Source organism: Pseudophryne corroboree, chromosome 9 (assembly GCF_028390025.1).
Source record: "Pseudophryne corroboree isolate aPseCor3 chromosome 9, aPseCor3.hap2, whole genome shotgun sequence".
In the NCBI taxonomy this organism is placed as follows: domain Eukaryota; kingdom Metazoa; phylum Chordata; class Amphibia; order Anura; family Myobatrachidae; genus Pseudophryne; species Pseudophryne corroboree.
In genome coordinates, this window is record NC_086452.1 from 87210095 (window position 1) to 87229075 (window position 18981).

Here is an 18981-nt window from a genome sequence, read left to right on the forward strand (position 1 = left end):
CACTCTTTCGGAGTACACACTTGTGGGAGGGCAACTTAGGTAGAATAAAGCCAGTTTGTGCAAGGGCCTCCAAATTGCCTCTTTTTCCTGCCAGTATAAGTACGGACTGTGTGACGTGCCTACTTGGATGCGGTCACTCATATAATCCTCCACCATTCTATCAATGTTGAGAGAATCATATGCAGTGACAGTAGACGACATGTCCGTAATCGTTGTCAGGTCCTTCAGTCCGGACCAGATGTCAGCATCAGCAGTCGCTCCAGACTGCCCTGCATCACCGCCAGCGGGTGGGCTCGGAATTCTGAGCCTTTTCCTCGCACCCCCAGTTGCGGGAGAATGTGAAGGAGGAGATGTTGACAGGTCGCGTTCCGCTTGACTTGACAATTTTGTCACCAGCAGGTCTTTCAACCCCTGCAGACTTGTGTCTGCCGGAAAGAGAGATCCAAGGTAGGCTTTAAATCTAGGATCGAGCACGGTGGCCAAAATGTAGTGCTCTGATTTCAACAGATTGACCACCCGTGAATCCTTGTTAAGCGAATTAAGGGCTCCATCCACAAGTCCCACATGCCTAGCGGAATCGCTCCGTGTTAGCTCCTCCTTCAATGTCTCCAGCTTCTTCTGCAAAAGCCTGATGAGGGGAATGACCTGACTCAGGCTGGCAGTGTCTGAACTGACTTCACGTGTGGCAAGTTCAAAGGGCATCAGAACCTTGCACAACGTTGAAATCATTCTCCACTGCGCTTGAGACAGGTGCATTCCACCTACTATATCGTGCTCAATTGTATAGGCTTGAATGGCCTTTTGCTGCTCCTCCAACCTCTGAAGCATATAGAGGGTTGAATTCCACCTCGTTACCACTTCTTGCTTCAGATGATGGCAGGGCAGGTTCAGTAGTTTTTGGTGGTGCTCCAGTCTTCTGTACATGGTGCCTGTACGCCGAAAGTGTCCCGCAATTCTTCTGGCCACCGACAGCATCTCTTGCACGCCCCTGTCGTTTTTTAAAAAATTCTGCACCACCAAATTCAAGGTATGTGCAAAACATGGGACGTGCTGGAATTTGCCCATATTTAATGCACACACAATATTGCTGGCGTTGTCCGATGCCACAAATCCACAGGAGAGTCCAATTGGGGTAAGCCATTCCGCGATGATCTTCCTCAGTTGCCGTAAGAGGTTTTCAGCTGTGTGCGTATTCTGGAAAGCGGTGATACAAAGCGTAGCCTGCCTAGGAAAGAGTTGGCGTTTGCGAGATGCTGCTACTGGTGCCGCCGCTGCTGTTCTTGCGGCGGGAGTCCATACATCTACCCAGTGGGCTGTCACAGTCATATAGTCCTGACCCTGCCCTGCTCCACTTGTCCACATGTCCGTGGTTAAGTGGACATTGGGTACAACTGCATTTTTTAGGACACTGGTGAGTCTTTTTCTGACGTCCGTGTACATTCTCGGTATCGCCTGCCTAGAGAAGTGGAACCTAGATGGTATTTGGTAACGGGGGCACACTGCCTCAATAAATTGTCTAGTTCCCTGTGAACTAACGGCGGATACCGGACGCACGTCTAACACCAACATAGTTGTCAAGGCCTCAGTTATCCGCTTTGCAGCAGGATGACTGCTGTGATATTTCATCTTCCTCGCAAAGGACTGTTGAACAGTCAATTGCTTACTGGAAGTAGTACAAGTGGGCTTACGACTTCCCCTCTGGGATGACCATCGACTCCCAGCGGCAACAACAGCAGCGCCAGCAGCAGTAGGCGTTACACGCAAGGATGCATCGGAGGAATCCCAGGCAGGAGAGGACTCGTCAGAATTGCCAGTGACATGGCCTGCAGGACTATTGGCATTCCTGGGGAAGGAGGAAATTGACACTGAGGGAGTTGGTGGGGTGGTTTGCGTGAGCTTGGTTACAAGAGGAAGGGATTTACTGGTCAGTGGACTGCTTCCGCTGTCACCCAAAGTTTTTGAACTTGTCACTGACTTATTATGAATGCGCTGCAGGTGACGTATAAGGGAGGATGTTCCGAGGTGGTTAACGTCCTTACCCCTACTTATTACAGCTTAACAAAGGGAACACACGGCTTGACACCTGTTGTCCGCATTTCTGGTGAAATACCTCCACACCGAAGAGCTGATTTTTTTGGTATTTTCACCTGGCATGTCAACGGCCATATTCCTCCCACGGACAACAGGTGTCTCCCCGGGTGCCTGACTTAAACAAACCACCTCACCATCAGAATCCTCCTGGTCAATTTCCTCCCCAGCGCCAGCAACACCCATATCCTCCTCATCCTGGTGTACTTCAACACTGACATCTTCAATCTGACTATCAGGAACTGGACTGCGGGTGCTCCTTCCAGCACTTGCAGGGGGCGTGCAAATGGTGGAAGGCGCATGCTCTTCACGTCCAGTGTTGGGAAGGTCAGGCATCGCAACCGACACAATTGGACTCTCCTTGTGGATTTGGGATTTCGAAGAATGCACAGTTCTTTGCTGTGCTGCTTTTGCCAGCTTGAGTCTTTTCATTTTTCTAGCGAGAGGCTGAGTGCTTCCATCCTCATGTGAAGCTGAACCACTAGCCATGAACATAGGCCAGGGCCTCAGCCGTTCCTTGCCACTCCGTGTCGTAAATGGCATATTGGCAAGTTTACGCTTCTCCTCCGACAATTTTATTTTAGGTTTTGGAGTCCTTTTTTTTCTGATATTTGGTGTTTTGGATTTGACATGCTCTGTACTATGACATTGGGCATCGGCCTTGGCAGACGACGTTGCTGGCATTTCATCGTCTCGGCCATGACTAGTGGCAGCAGCTTCAGCACGAGGTGGAAGTGGATCTTGATCTTTCCCTAATTTTGGAACCTCAACATTTTTGTTCTCCATATTTTAATAGGCACAACTAAAAGGCACCTCAGGTAAACAATGGAGATGGATACTAGTATACAATTATGGACTGCCTGCCGAGTGCAGACACAGAGGTAGCCACAGCCGTGAACTACCGTACTGTACTGTGTCTGCTGCTAATATAGACTGGTTGATAAAGAGATAGTATACTCGTAACTAGTATGTATGTATAAAGAAAGAAAAAAAAACCACGGTTAGGTGGTATATACAATTATGGACGGGCTGCCGAGTGCCGACACAGAGGTAGCCACAGCCGTGAACTACCGCACTGTACTGTGTCTGCTGCTAATATAGACTGGTTGATAAAGAGATAGTATACTCGTAACTAGTATGTATGTATAAAGAAAGAAAAAAAAACCACGGTTAGGTGGTATATACAATTATGGACGGGCTGCCGAGTGCCGACACAGAGGTAGCCACAGCCGTGAACTACCGCACTGTACTGTGTCTGCTGCTAATATAGACTGGTTGATAAAGAGATAGTATACTCGTAACTAGTATGTATGTATAAAGAAAGAAAAAAAAACCACGGTTAGGTGGTATATACAATTATGGACGGGCTGCCGAGTGCCGACACAGAGGTAGCCACAGCCGTGAACTACCGCACTGTACTGTGTCTGCTGCTAATATATAGACTGGTTGATAAAGAGATAGTATACTCGTAACTAGTATGTATGTATAAAGAAAGAAAGAAAAACCACGGTTAGGTGGTATATACAATTATGGACGGGCTGCCGAGTGCCGACACAGAGGTAGCCACAGCCGTGAACTACCGCACTGTACTGTGTCTGCTGCTAATATAGACTGGTTGATAAAGAGATAGTATACTCGTAACTAGTATGTATGTATAAAGAAAGAAAAAAAAACCATGGTTAGGTGGTATATACAATTATGGACGGGCTGCCGAGTGCCGACACAGAGGTAGCCACAGCCGTGAACTACCGCACTGTACTGTGTCTGCTGCTAATATATAGACTGGTTGATAAAGAGATAGTATACTCGTAACTAGTATGTATGTATAAAGAAAGAAAAAAAAACCACGGTTAGGTGGTATATACAATTATGGACGGGCTGCCGAGTGCCGACACAGAGGTAGCCACAGCCGTGAACTACCGCACTGTACTGTGTCTGCTGCTAATATAGACTGGTTGATAAAGAGATAGTATACTCGTAACTAGTATGTATGTATAAAGAAAGAAAAAAAAACCACGGTTAGGTGGTATATACAATTATGGACGGGCTGCCGAGTGCCGACACAGAGGTAGCCACAGCCGTGAACTACCGCACTGTACTGTGTCTGCTGCTAATATATAGACTGGTTGATAAAGAGATAGTATACTCGTAACTAGTATGTATGTATAAAGAAAGAAAAAAAAACCACGGTTAGGTGGTATATACAATTATGGACGGGCTGCCGAGTGCCGACACAGAGGTAGCCACAGCCGTGAACTACCGCACTGTACTGTGTCTGCTGCTAATATAGACTGGTTGATAAAGAGATAGTATACTCGTAACTAGTATGTATGTATAAAGAAAGAAAAAAAAACCACGGTTAGGTGGTATATACAATTATGGACGGGCTGCCGAGTGCCGACACAGAGGTAGCCACAGCCGTGAACTACCGCACTGTACTGTGTCTGCTGCTAATATATAGACTGGTTGATAAAGAGATAGTATACTCGTAACTAGTATGTATGTATAAAGAAAGTAAAAAAAACCACGGTTAGGTGGTATATACAATTATGGACGGGCTGCCGAGTGCCGACACAGAGGTAGCCACAGCCGTGAACTACCGCACTGTACTGTGTCTGCTGCTAATATAGACTGGTTGATAAAGAGATAGTATACTCGTAACTAGTATGTATGTATAAAGAAAGAAAAAAAAACCACGGTTAGGTGGTATATACAATTATGGACGGGCTGCCGAGTGCCGACACAGAGGTAGCCACAGCCGTGAACTACCGCACTGTACTGTGTCTGCTGCTAATATATAGACTGGTTGATAAAGAGATAGTATACTCGTAACTAGTATGTATGTATAAAGAAAGAAAAAAAAACCACGGTTAGGTGGTATATACAATTATGGACGGGCTGCCGAGTGCCGACACAGAGGTAGCCACAGCCGTGAACTACCGCACTGTACTGTGTCTGCTGCTAATATATAGACTGGTTGATAAAGAGATAGTATACTCGTAACTAGTATGTATGTATAAAGAAAGAAAGAAAAACCACGGTTAGGTGGTATATACAATTATGGACGGGCTGCCGAGTGCCGACACAGAGGTAGCCACAGCCGTGAACTACCGCACTGTACTGTGTCTGCTGCTAATATAGACTGGTTGATAAAGAGATAGTATACTCGTAACTAGTATGTATGTATAAAGAAAGAAAAAAAAAACACGGTTAGGTGGTATATACAATTATGGACGGGCTGCCGAGTGCCGACACAGAGGTAGCCACAGCCGTGAACTACCGCACTGTACTGTGTCTGCTGCTAATATAGACTGGTTGATAAAGAGATAGCATACTCGTAACTAGTATGTATGTATAAAGAAAGAAAAAAAAACCACGGTTAGGTGGTATATACAATTATGGACGGGCTGCCGAGTGCCGACACAGAGGTAGCCACAGCCGTGAACTACCGCACTGTACTGTGTCTGCTGCTAATATAGACTGGTTGATAAAGAGATAGTATACTCGTAACTAGTATGACTATAAAGAAAGAAAAAAAAACCACGGTTAGGTGGTATATACAATTATGGACGGGCTGCCGAGTGCCGACACAGAGGTAGCCACAGCCGTGAACTACCGCACTGTACTGTGTCTGCTGCTAATATAGACTGGTTGATAAAGAGATAGTATACTACTAATATTATATATACTGGTGGTCAGGTCACTGGTCACTAGTCACACTGGCAGTGGCACTCCTGCAGCAAAAGTGTGCACTGTTTAATTTTAATATAATATTATGTACTCCTGGCTCCTGCTATAACCTATAACTGGCACTGCAGTGCTCCCCAGTCTCCCCCACAATTATAAGCTGTGTGAGCTGAGCACAGTCAGATATATATATACATTGATGCAGCACACTGGGCTGAGCAGTGCACACAGATATGGTATGTGACTGAGTCACTGTGTGTATCGTTTTTTTCAGGCAGAGAACGGATATATTAAATAAAACAAACAACTGCACTGTCTGGTGGTCACTGTGGTCGTCAGTCACTAAACTCTGCACTCTCTTCTACAGTATCACAGCCTCAGGTCAATCTCTCTCTCTCTCTCTCAACCCTAATCTAAATGGAGAGGACGCCAGCCACGTCCTCTCCCTATCAATCTCAATGCACGTGTGAAAATGGCGGCGACGCGCGGCTCCTTATATAGAATCCGAGTCTCGCGAGAATCCGACAGCGTCATGATGACGTTCGGGCGCGCTCGGGTTAACCGAGCAAGGCGGGAGGATCCGAGTCTGCTCGGACCCGTGAAAAAAACATGAAGTTCGTGCGGGTTCGGATTCAGAGAAACCGAACCCGCTCATCTCTAATTTTAACCCCTGCCAGAACTCACCTAAAAAGCGGGAGAAAAGGCAGCCGAGAAGGGGGCGGAGCCTATCTACTCAGCACACAGGCGCCATTTTCCATCACAGCTCCGCTGGAAGGACGTCTCCCTGACTCTCCCCTGCAGTCCTGCACTACAGAAAAGGGTAAAAAAGAGAGGGGGGCACTAATTTGGCGCAGTTTTGATACTAACAGCAGCTATAAAGGGAAAAGCACATTTTATAGTGGTATTCCTGTCTATATATAGCGCTCTGGTGTGTGCTGGCATACTCTCCCTCTGTCTCCCCAAAGGGCTAGTGGGGTCCTGTCCTCTATCAGAGCATTCCCTGTGTGTGTGCGGTGTGTCGGTACGATTGTGTCGACATGTTTGAGGAGGAAAATTAGATGGAGGCGGAGCAATTGCCTATTATACAGTTGTCACCCCCTAGGGAGTCGACACCTGAGTGGATGAGCTTATGGAAGGAATTGCGTGATAGTGTCAGCTCTTTACGACAGACAGTTGACGACATGAGACAGCCGGCTACTCAGCTTGTGCCTGTCCAGGGGTCTCAAACGCCATCAGGGGCTTTAAAACGCCCGTTACCTCAAATGGCAGACACAGACACGGATACTGACTCCAGTGTCGATGATGAGGAGACATACGTGACTTCCACTAGGGCCACACGTTACATGATTGAAGCAATGAAAAATGTATTGCATATCTCTGATAATACAAGTACCACTAAAAAGGGTATTATGTTTGGTGAGAAAAAACTGCCTGTAGTTTTTCCTGTATCCGAGGAATTAAATGAAGTGTGTGATGAGGCGTGGGTTTCCCCCGATAAAAAACTGATAATTCCTAAAAGGTTATTGGCATCGTACCCTTTCCCGCCAGAGGATAGGGCACGTTGGGAAACACCCCCTAGGGTGGATAAAGCGCTCACACGCTTGTCTAAACAGGTAGCACTACCCTCTCCTGATACGGCCGCCCTAAAGGAACCTGCCGATAGAAAGCTGGAGAATATCCTAAAATGTATATACTCTCACACGGGTGTTATACTGCGACCAGCAATCGCCTCAGCCTGGATGTGCAGTGCGGGCCTGGCGTGGTCGGATTCCCTGACTGAAAATATTGATACCCTAGATAGGGACAGTATATTACTGACTATAGAGCATTTGAAGGATGCATTTCTATATATGCGTGATGCACAGAGGGATATTTGCCGACTGGCATCAAGAGTTAGCGCGCTGTCCATTTCTGCAAGAAGAGGTTTATGGACGCGGCAGTGGTCAGGCGATGCGGATTCTAAAAGGCACATGGAAGTATTGCCTTATAAGGGGGAGGAGTTATTTGGGGTAGGTCTATCAGACCTGGTAGCCACGGCAACTGCTGGAAAATCCACATTTTTACCCCAGGTAGCTTCTCAACCTAAGAAGACGCCGTATTATCAGGCGCAGTCCTTTCGGCCCCATAAGGGCAAGCGGGCAAAAGGCGCCTCATTTCTGCCCCGTGGCAGAGGGAGAGGGAAAAGGCTGCAACAAACAGCCAGTTCCCAGGAACAAAAGCCCTCTCCCGCCTCCGCAAAGTCCTCAGCATGACGCTGGGGCTTTACAAGCGGACTCAGGCACGGTGGGGGCCCGTCTCAAGAAGTTCAGTGCGCAGTGGGCCCACTCGCAAGTGGACCCCTGGATCCTTCAAGTGGTATCTCAGGGGTACAAATTGGAATTCGAGACGTCTCCCCCTCGCCGTTTTCTAAAGTCTGCTTTACCGACGTCTCCCTCAGACAGGGAGGCAGTATTGGAAGCCATTCACAAGCTGTATTCCCAGCAGGTGATAATCAAGGTACCCCTCCTACAACAGGGAAAGGGGTACTATTCCACACTATTTGTGGTACCGAAGCCGGACGGCTCGGTGAGACAAATTTTAAACCTAAAATCCTTGAACACTTACATACAAAGGTTCAAATTCAAGATGGAGTCACTCAGAGCAGTGATTGCAAACCTGGAAGAAGGGGACTATATGGTGTCTCTGGACATCAAAGATGCTTACCTACATGTCCCAATTTACCCTTCTCACCAAGGGTACCTCAGGTTTGTGGTACAGAACTGTCACTATCAGTTTCAGACGCTGCCGTTTGGATTGTCCACGGCACCCCGGGTCTTTACCAAGGTAATGGCCGAAATGATGATACTCCTTCGAAGGAAGGGAGTTTTAGTTATCCCTTACTTGGACGATCTCCTGATAAGGGCAAGATCCAGGGAACAGTTGGAAGTCGGGGTAGCACTATCTCAGATAGTGCTGCGCCAGCACGGTTGGATTCTCAATATTCCAAAATCACAGCTGATCCCGACGACACGACTTCTATTCCTAGGGATGATCCTGGACACAGTCCAGAAAAAGGTGTTTCTCCCGGAGGAGAAAGCCAGGGAGTTATCCGAACTAGTCAGAAATCTCCTACAACCAGGCCAAGTCTCAGTGCATCAATGCACAAGGGTCCTGGGAAAGATGGTGGCTTCTTACGAAGCAATCCCATTCGGCAGATTCCACGCAAGAACCTTCCAGTGGGATCTGCTAGACAAATGGTCCGGGTCGCATCTTCAGATGCATCAGCGGATAATCTTGTCACCAAGGACAAGGGTGTCTCTCCTGTGGTGGTTGCAGAGTGCTCATCTTCTAGAGGGCCGCAGATTCGGCATTCAGGACTGGGTCCTGGTGACCACGGATGCCAGCCTGAGAGGCTGGGGTGCAGTCACACAGGGAAGAAATTTCCAGGGCTTGTGGTCAAGCCTGGAGACATTACTTCACATAAATATCCTGGAGCTAAGGGCCATCTACAATGCTCTAAGCCTAGCAAGACCTCTGCTTCAAGGTCAGCCGGTGCTGATCCAGTCAGACAACATCACGGCAGTCGCCCACGTAAACAGACAGGGCGGCACGAGAAGCAGGAGGGCAATGACAGAAGTTGCAAGGATTCTCCGCTGGGCGGAAAATCATGTGATAGCACTGTCAGCAGTGTTCATTCCGGGAGTGGACAACTGGGAAGCAGACTTCCTCAGCAGACACGACCTCCACCCAGGGGAGTGGGGACTTCACCCAGAAGTCTTCCACATGATTGTGAACCGTTGGGAAAAACCAAAGGTGGACATGATGGCGTCCCGCCTCAACAAAAAACTAGACAGGTATTGCGCCAGGTCAAGGGACCCTCAGGCAATAGCTGTGGACGCTCTGGTAACACCGTGGGTGTACCAGTCAGTGTATGTGTTCCCTCCTCTGCCTCTCATACCCAAGGTACTGAGAATCATAAGAAGGAGAGGAGTAAGGACTATACTCGTGGCTCCGGATTGGCCAAGAAGGACTTGGTACCCGGAACTTCAAGAGATGCTCACAGAGGACCCGTGGCCTCTACCTCTAAGAAAGGACCTGCTCCAGCAGGGACCCTGTCTGTTCCAAGACTTACCGCGGCTGCGTTTGACGGCATGGCGGTTGAACGCCGGATCCTAAAGGAAAAAGGCATTCCGGATGAAGTCATCCCTACCCTGATCAAAGCCAGGAAGGATGTAACCGTACAGCATTATCACCGTATTTGGCGTAAATATGTTGCGTGGTGCGAGGCCAGGAAGGCCCCTACAGAGGAATTTCAACTGGGTCGTTTCCTGCATTTCCTGCAAACAGGACTGTCTATGGGCCTAAAATTAGGGTCCATTAAGGTTCAAATTTCGGCCCTGTCGATTTTCTTCCAAAAAGAACTGGCTTCAGTTCCTGAAGTTCAGACGTTTGTCAAGGGGGTACTGCATATACAGCCTCCTTTTGTGCCTCCAGTGGCACCTTGGGATCTCAATGTAGTTTTGGGGTTCCTAAAATCACATTGGTTTGAACCACTCTCCACTGTAGACTTAAAATATCTCACTTGGAAAGTGGTAATGCTGTTAGCCCTGGCTTCAGCCAGACGTGTCTCAGAATTGGCGTCTTTATCCTATAAAAGCCCTTACCTAATTTTTCATACGGACAGGGCAGAATTGAGGACTCGTCCTCAATTTCTCCCTAAGGTGGTTTCAGCGTTTCACTTGAACCAGCCTATTGTGGTACCTGCGGCTACTAGGGATTTGGAGGACTCCAAGTTGCTGGACGTAGTCAGGGCCCTGAAAATATATGTTTCCAGGACGGCTGGAGTCAGGAAATCTGACTCGCTCTTTATCCTGTATGCACCCAACAAGCTGGGTGCTCCTGCTTCTAAGCAAACTATTGCTCGTTGGATTTGTAGTACAATTCAGCTTGCACATTCTGTGGCAGGCCTGCCACAGCCAAAATCTGTAAAAGCCCATTCCACAAGGAAGGTGGGCTCATCTTGGGCGGCTGCCCGAGGGGTCTCGGCTTTACAACTTTGCCGAGCAGCTACTTGGTCAGGGGCAAACACGTTTGCTAAATTCTACAAATTTGATACCCTGGCTGAGGAGGACCTTGAGTTCTCTCATTCGGTGCTGCAGAGTCATCCGCACTCTCCCGCCCGTTTGGGAGCTTTGGTATAATCCCCATGGTCCTTACGGAGTTCCCAGCATCCACTAGGACGTCAGAGAAAATAAGAATTTACTTACCGATAATTCTATTTCTCGAAGTCCGTAGTGGATGCTGGGCGCCCATCCCAAGTGCGGATTGTCTGCAATACTTGTACATAGTTATTGTTACAAAAATCGGGTTATTATTGTTGTGAGCCATCTTTTCAGAGGCTCCTCTGTTATCATGCTGTTAACTGGGTTCAGATCACAGGTTGTACGGTGTGATTGGTGTGGCTGGTATGAGTCTTACCCGGGATTCATAATCCTTCCTTATTGTGTACGCTCGTCCGGGCACAGTATCCTAACTGAGGCTTGGAGGAGGGTCATAGGGGGAGGAGCCAGTGCACACCAGGTAGTCCTAAAGCTTTTACTTTTGTGCCCAGTCTCCTGCGGAGCCGCTATTCCCCATGGTCCTTACGGAGTTCCCAGCATCCACTACGGACTACGAGAAATAGAATTATCGGTAAGTAAATTCTTATTTTTTTGCCCAACTTGCCACTTTTGTGTATCACTAATTTATTTTCCTGCCTACTATTAATTACTGTTATTTTCCCATATTGCACTTTATTCTAAAACAAGCATCACGTGACATTAATCATGAGTGAGGGGACTGTAGGGGATGTGGACCGTCCTTACTATGTGTTTCCCTTTTACATATCAATGCTTTTATTACAATGAGTATTTGTGCACCTAGTAAGACACTTATATCAAAAGTGCCTGGTTGATACAAAAGCCGTCCTACTGAAAGAACATCTCTGACTTACCAGCATCTTCTGAGAACCTGTAAAAGAAAGATCCTTAAGCAGGGAAGAGACTCTGTGACCTCTTGCTAGCCAAAGAATGCCTCTGTAGATTCTCAGTCTCCGCCCCTTCAGTCTTATTGATATATGGGGGTAAATTTACTAAGATGGGAGTTCTATTTAAGATGGGATGTTGCCCATGGCAACCAATCAGATTCTACTTCTCATTTATCTAGCACCTTCTAGAAGATAATACCTGAAATCTGATTGGTTGCTATTGGCAACATCCCATCTTAAATAGAGCTCTCATCTTAGTAAATTTACCCCATTGTGTCCAGTAAATGCAGCCACCCAACATTTAGCTACAAACACTCTGTTCCATCCAGCTTTTCCCATTACGATGTTGCTCCACACCACTGAAATAGGCCCCCCTTGATGTGCAGGTCCAGGTACTTACTTTATAAATGAGCGCATTACTGCAAAAAGAAGCATCACAAAGCATCTTATGTTCTGCGGAGCCGTCATGTTGCACTGTACTAAGTATTGTTTAAAAAAGTCTATATTTTTTCTGCATGGAGTTAAAGATGTATATTATGTTACATTGTATCTTGTTCTAAGATATTACCAATGTACTGATATATATTTTTTTGTAATTATATAGAACATCTGAAATGAGAAGATTGATTACAACTTGGAAGATTGTTTATTATTTTCTTATTTTTTAAACGTTTTTAAATTTAACTTTTTTTTTAATTTTAATATTAACATTTTTTAAATTTACATTTTAAAATTTAGTCGGAGGGTATAAGTATTTTATAATTAAACAATTTAAAATTTTACTATTTTTACATTTTTGTATTTACCATTTTACATTTACATTTTAATTATTAGATTTTATTAGTATTATGTAAATTTTATTTAAAAGTTTAAAAAATTTAAATTTTTCAATTTTACATTTTTTTAATACAATCATAACATCAGGTGTGTGATGGGCCGGCTAGAGGGGGCGGCTTGGAGGCCGGTATTTTTATTTTTTTATTTTTTTTAACATTAACATTTTAATAGTTAGGGGCCCATTTATCAAATAATATTTCTGCTATACCTGCTGCAATCCCTCCATTTCTGCCCGCAGCCACATTCCCCATAGGTTTCTATGGGGGATGTGATGCTGCCCAATGTATCAATATTGGGAACGCAAAGCATTCCCAATATTAGGGGTAATTCAAAATTAATCGTAGATGTACTAAATTTAGCACATGTACGATCCTTTACATCTACGACCCTTTACTTTGACATGCGGGGGCTAGTCCGCCCCGCATATCAGGCCCTGCTCCCCCCTACACAGGTACAAAAGCATCGCACAGCGGTGGCGCTTTTGTACCTGACATGTAGCTCCCTGCCAGCGCAGCTCCTGCTAGCTGGCAGAGGGCTAACTGCCATGTCCCGGGTCGCAGAGGCTGCGTGTGACATCACGCAGCCACTGCGGCCCACCCACCCAGCAGTCCAGACACGCCTCCATTGTTTCGACCGTGCCCCACCAACGGCGTTCTAACGCCGTTGGCACGCCCCCTCCCGCCCCGTGACTGCTTCTGCCTGTCAATCAGAGGCAATCGCACCAGTGAGATGCTTTTGCATCACACTGGCTGCACATGCACAGTGCACCACCGCGCGAGCGTATTGCGCATAGTAATTCAGACAGCAATCCCTGCCGATGCAGCAATGCAGTCTGAATTACCCCCATTGTCCCTCCAGTATTGCGGTAGCCCATTGTAGCCTATGGGCTATGGATCGCGAAAAGAAGATCCGGCTGGGTTCCCTGGGAACTCTCCGCCGGAAATGCCCCTGTGCATTGCGGTCACCCCCACAGCTACCGCAATCTTTTGATTGCGATAGCCTATTTTAGCCAATGGGCTACGGATCGCGAAAAAGTAAATCCGTCTGGGTTCCCTGGGAACCCTCCGTCTGAAATGCCTCTGTGCACGCATGCACAGGGGGCCTAATTCAGATCTGTTCGCTCGCTATTTTTTGCAGCGCTGCGAACAGATAGATGCTGCCTATAGGGGAGTGTATTTAAGCTTTGCAAGTGTGCGAATGCCTGTGCAGCCGCCCTGTATAAAAACAGCTTGTGCAGTTTCTGAGTAGCTCTAACCTTACTCAGCCGCTGCGATCACTTCAGCCTATTCGAGCCCGGAATTGATGTCTGACACCCGCCCAGAAAACACCTCGACACACCTGCATTTTTCCAACCACTCCCAGAAAATGGTCAGTTGCCACCCACAAATGCCCTCCTCCTGTCAATCTCCTTGTGAACGGCTGTGCAATTGGTTTCTTCTCTAGAACCAGTGCACAACAACGATCCGCTTTGTAACCGTACGGTGCACCTGCGCATTGCGGTGCATACACAGGCGCAGTAGTTACCTGATCGCTGGGCAGCGAAAAACGCTAGCGAGCGAACAGATCTGAATTAGGCCCAGGATCCCTGTCCCTGCGGGTGCCACGTGATACATTCACATATATTGCAATGCGATTCTGGGTGTTAAGATCCAATCCAGATCGCATTCAATATGCAACTCTTGATAAATGGGCCCCTAAGTGAGTTAAAATGTATTTTTCCATCAAACCGTAACAACACAAAATAAGGTGTGTGATTGGCCCGGCTAGAGGGGGCGGTTTGGAGGCCGGCTTTTTTTTTTTTTTTACATTTACATTTTAATTTTTAGTGTCCTACTATATATTTCCATAACACAATAATAACAGAACGCAGAGTAGGCCTATCGTGGGTTAAACTACGAGGCTACATGGGGGGATTGTGTGAGATACTCAGTTTATGTTTATCCAGTTAGGGTTTTTTAGGGATGGGGTTCTAAGCTTTGCTGTACCAGAGGTGACACTGTCTGTATAGTCACATTGCTCATTTCTTTTTATTATAAAAGAATCATTTATTATAAATATTTTTATTATTTGAATAAAGTTGGTGTTTAAATGTTTTTGCTGTCATTTGTCTTTCTTTCTTTACTTAGTTGCTCCAGGCCTTTATTTCTCTCTCTCTAGCTTTTGTTCTTTATGCTGCTCCCTGTACTCCTTATCTGTTCTTCCTATTCTCCCTGTCCTCCTTCTTTTGGTGAACCAGCATGCAGCGCCACCACCGCCAGATCGCAGCCACTGCCCGTCTGACTGACTCCTCTGTCACCTGACATGGGACTGCAGCATGCTGTGGCTAGCTGGATACGGCCAGCACTGTTGCTCCCGGGGGGGTCTGGCTATTTTATCCGGGTTCTTCTAGTCAGCACTTCTTGCTTGATACGCGGCAGGCGTCTGCCCACAGCAGCCACTAACCGGGAGCGAAGCTCAGAGGTGGTTGTGGGACCTGCCACTTGGGCTTCTCCTGTTGTAGGTGGGGCATAAAGTTTAAACAGGATGCCGGCCACCCACAATGCAGCCAGTAGGGTGTCCCATCATGGCTGCCATTATGCTTGCTGCAGGAGGGCTAGGGGGAAAGGGCATCGGAGGCCATTTTTCCCTGAGGTTGATGACAGCCAAGTGCCAGCTACTGCTGTGCCTTCCCTCCTGACTGCAGCTGCTGTATCACTGCCTGTTTTAGACACTATGGCTGCTGGCAACCAGGCTGTATCCTCCCTGGCTACTGCTCAGCAGGCAGGATGCCCCTTACCTACCCCACACAGGCATAGAGACAGGGATTCTAATGTCTGTCGGCTGGTAACCCCTTACTGTCCCAGTCAGTTGCTATGTCACCTGTTGCAGCCAAGAAAACATCTTTGTCTCCTTTACCCCTTTCCGCTGATCAATTGACCCCAATAGTTTCCCAGATGTTGCAGGCTTTAGCAACAGCTGGTTTGCCTTCTGCAGTGCCTTTGGTTTCTCCTCTCTCTCCTGTCTCTACTGCTAATCCTGTTGCAGGGCCGTCCTCTTTGTCGGCCTGTGATGGGTCTTTTCCTTTATTTGAATATCAAACAAAATGAAGCGCTATCATTTTCGATATAATTATTTATTTAAAAATTCATAACGTATTTTCTCTATCGTCCTAGTGGATGCTGGGGTTCCTGAAAGGACCATGGGGAATAGCGGCTCCGCAGGAGACAGGGCACAAAAAGTAAAGCTTTAGGATCAGGTGGTGTGCACTGGCTCCTCCCCCTATGACCCTCCTCCAAGCCTCAGTTAGATTTTTGTGCCCGGCCGAGAAGGGTGCAATCTAGGTGGCTCTCCTAAAGAGCTGCTTAGAAAAGTTTAGCTTAGGTTTTTTATTTTACAGTGAGTCCTGCTGGCAACAGGATCACTGCAACGAGGGACTTAGGGGAGAAGAAGTGAACTCACCTGCGTGCAGGATGGATTGGCTTCTTGGCTACTGGACATTAGCTCCAGAGGGACGATCACAGGTACAGCCTGGATGGTCACCGGAGCCTCGCCGCCGGCCCCCTTGCAGATGCTGAAACGAGAAGAGGTCCAGAATCGGCGGCAGAAGACTCCTCAGTCTTCTTAAGGTAGCGCACAGCACTGCAGCTGTGCGCCATTTTCCTCTCAGCACACTTCACACGGCAGTCACTGAGGGTGCAGGGCGCTGGGAGGGGGGCGCCCTGGGAGGCAAATGAAAACCTTTTTTGGCTAAAAATACCTCACATATAGCCTCCGGGGGCTATATGGAGATATTTAACCCCTGCCAGAATCCGTTAAGAGCGGGAGACGAGGCCGCCGAAAAAGGGGCGGGGCCTATCTCCTCAGCACACAGCGCCATTTTCCCTCACAGAAAGGCTGGAGGGAAGGCTCCCAGGCTCTCCCCTGCACTGCACTACAGAAACAGGGTTAAAACAGAGAGGGGGGGCACTAATTTGGCGTTAGAAATATATAAAAAAGATGCTATAAGGGAAAACACTTATATAAGGTTGTCCCTATATAATTATAGCGTTTTTGGTGTGTGCTGGCAAACTCTCCCTCTGTCTCTCCAAAGGGCTAGTGGGTCCTGTCCTCTATCAGAGCATTCCCTGTGTGTGTGCTGTGTGTCGGTACGTGTGTGTCGACATGTATGAGGACGATGTTGGTGAGGAGGCGGAGCAATTGCCTGTAATGGTGATGTCACTCTCTAGGGAGTCGACACCGGAATGGATGGCCTATTTAGGGAATTACGTGATAATGTCAACACGCGCCAAGGTCGGTTGACGACATGAGACGGCCGACAAACAATTAGTACCGGTCCAGACGTCTCAAAAACACCGTCAGGGGTTTTAAAACGCCCGTTTACTTTAGTCGGTCGACACAGACACAGACAGGGACACTGAATCCAGTGTCGACGGTGAATAAACAAACGTATTCCTTATTAGGGCCACACGTTAAGGGCAATGAAGGAGGTGTTACATATTTCTGATACTACAAGTACCACAAAAGAGGGTATTATGTGGGATGTGAAAAAACTACCGTAGTTTTTCCTGAATCAGATAAATTAAATGAAGTGTGTGATGATGCGTGGGTTCCCCCCGATAGAAAATATGGGCGGTATACCCTTTCCCGCCAGAAGTTAGGGCGCGTTGGGAAACACCCCTTAGGGTGGATAAGGCGCTCACACGCTTATCAGAACAAGTGGCGGTACCGTCTATAGATAGGGCCGTCCTCAAGGAGCCAGCTGACAGGAGGCTGGAAAAATATCATAAAAAGTATATACACACATACTGGTGTTATACTGCGACCAGCGATCGCCTCAGCCTGGATGTGCAGAGCTGGGGTGGCTTGGTCGGATTCCCTGACTAAAAATATTGATACCCTTGACAGGGACAGTATTTTATTGACTATAGAGCATTTAAAGGATGTATTTCTATATATGCGAGATGCACAGAGGGATATTTGCACTCTGGCATCAAGAGTAAGTGCGATGTCCATATCTGCCAGAAGATGTTTATGGACACGACAGTGGTCAGGTGATGCAGATTCCAAACGGCACAAAGGTGTATTGCCGTATAAAGGAAGAGGAGTTATTTGGGGTCGGTCCATCGGACCTGGTGGCCACGGCAACTGCTGGAAAATCCACCGTTTTTACCCTAAGTCACATCTCTGCAGAAAAAGACACCGTCTTTTCAGCTTCAGTCCTTTCGTCCCTATAAGAGTCATATCTGCCCAGGGATAGAGGAAAGGGAAGAAGACTGCAGCAGGCAGCCCATTCCCAGGAACAGAAGCGTTCCACCGCTTCTGACAAGCTCTCAGCATGACGCTGAGACCGTACAGGACCCCTGGATCCTACAAGTAGTATCCCAGGGGTACAGTTTGGAATGTCGAGACGTTTCCCCTGCGCAGGCTCCTGAAGTCTGCTTTACCAAGGTCTCCCTCCGACAAGGAGGCAGTATGGGAAAAAATTCACGAGCTGTATTCCCAGCAGGTGATAATTAAATTACCCCTCCTACAACAAGAAAAGGGGTATTATTCCACACTATATTGTGGTACTGAAGCCAGAAGGCTAGGTGAGACCTATTCTAAATCTAAAAAAATTTGAACACTTACAAAGGTTCAAATCAAGATGGAGTCACTCAGAGCAGTGATAACGAACCGGGAAGAAGGGGACTATCTGGTGTCCCGAGACATCAGGGATGCTTACCTCCATGTCCCAAATTTGCCCTTATCACTAAGGGTACCTCAGGTTCGTGGTACAGAACTGTCACTATCAGTTTCAGACGCTGCCGTTTGGATTGTCTACGGCACCCCGGGTCTTTACCAAGGTAATGGCCGAAATGATGGTTCTTCTTCGAAGAAAAGGCGTCTTAATTATCCCTTACTTGGACGATCTCCTGATAAGGGCAAAGTCCAGGGAACAGTTGGAGGTCGGAGTAGCACTATCTCGGATACTGTTACAACAGCAGGGGTGGATTCTAAATATTCCAAAATCGCAGCTGATCCCGACAACAAGTCTCCTGTGCTTAGGGATGATTCTGGACACAGTCCAGAAAAAGGTGTTTCTCCCGGAAGAGAAAGCCAGGGAGTTATCCGAGCTAGTCAGGAACCTCCTAAAATCAGTGCATCATTGCACAAGGGCCATGGTAAAAAAATGGTGACTTCCTTCGAAGCAATTCCAGTCGGCAGATTTCATGCAAGAACTTTTCAGTGGGATCTGCTGGACAAATGGTCCGGATCGCATCTTCAGATGCATCAGCGGATAACCCTATATCCAAGGACAAGGGTGTCTCTCCTGTGGTGGTTACAGAGTGCTCATCTTCTAGAGGGCCGCAGATTCGGCATTCAGTTTTGGATGTTGGTGACCACGG

At 47.3% G+C, this 18981-nt stretch overlaps 1 protein-coding gene across 1 annotated transcript in view; it reads left to right on the forward strand.

The window, feature by feature from the left end:
- Positions 1-12518, forward strand: part of LOC134957585 (protein kinase C delta type-like) — a 53755-nt gene extending 41237 nt beyond the window's left edge. Inside the window, exon 10 of the mRNA XM_063939589.1 lies at positions 12384-12518. The gene's annotated coding sequence lies outside the window, so the exon portion shown is untranslated. The remainder of the gene's footprint in view (positions 1-12383) is intronic.
- The last annotated feature ends 6463 nt before the right edge of the window (positions 12519-18981 follow it).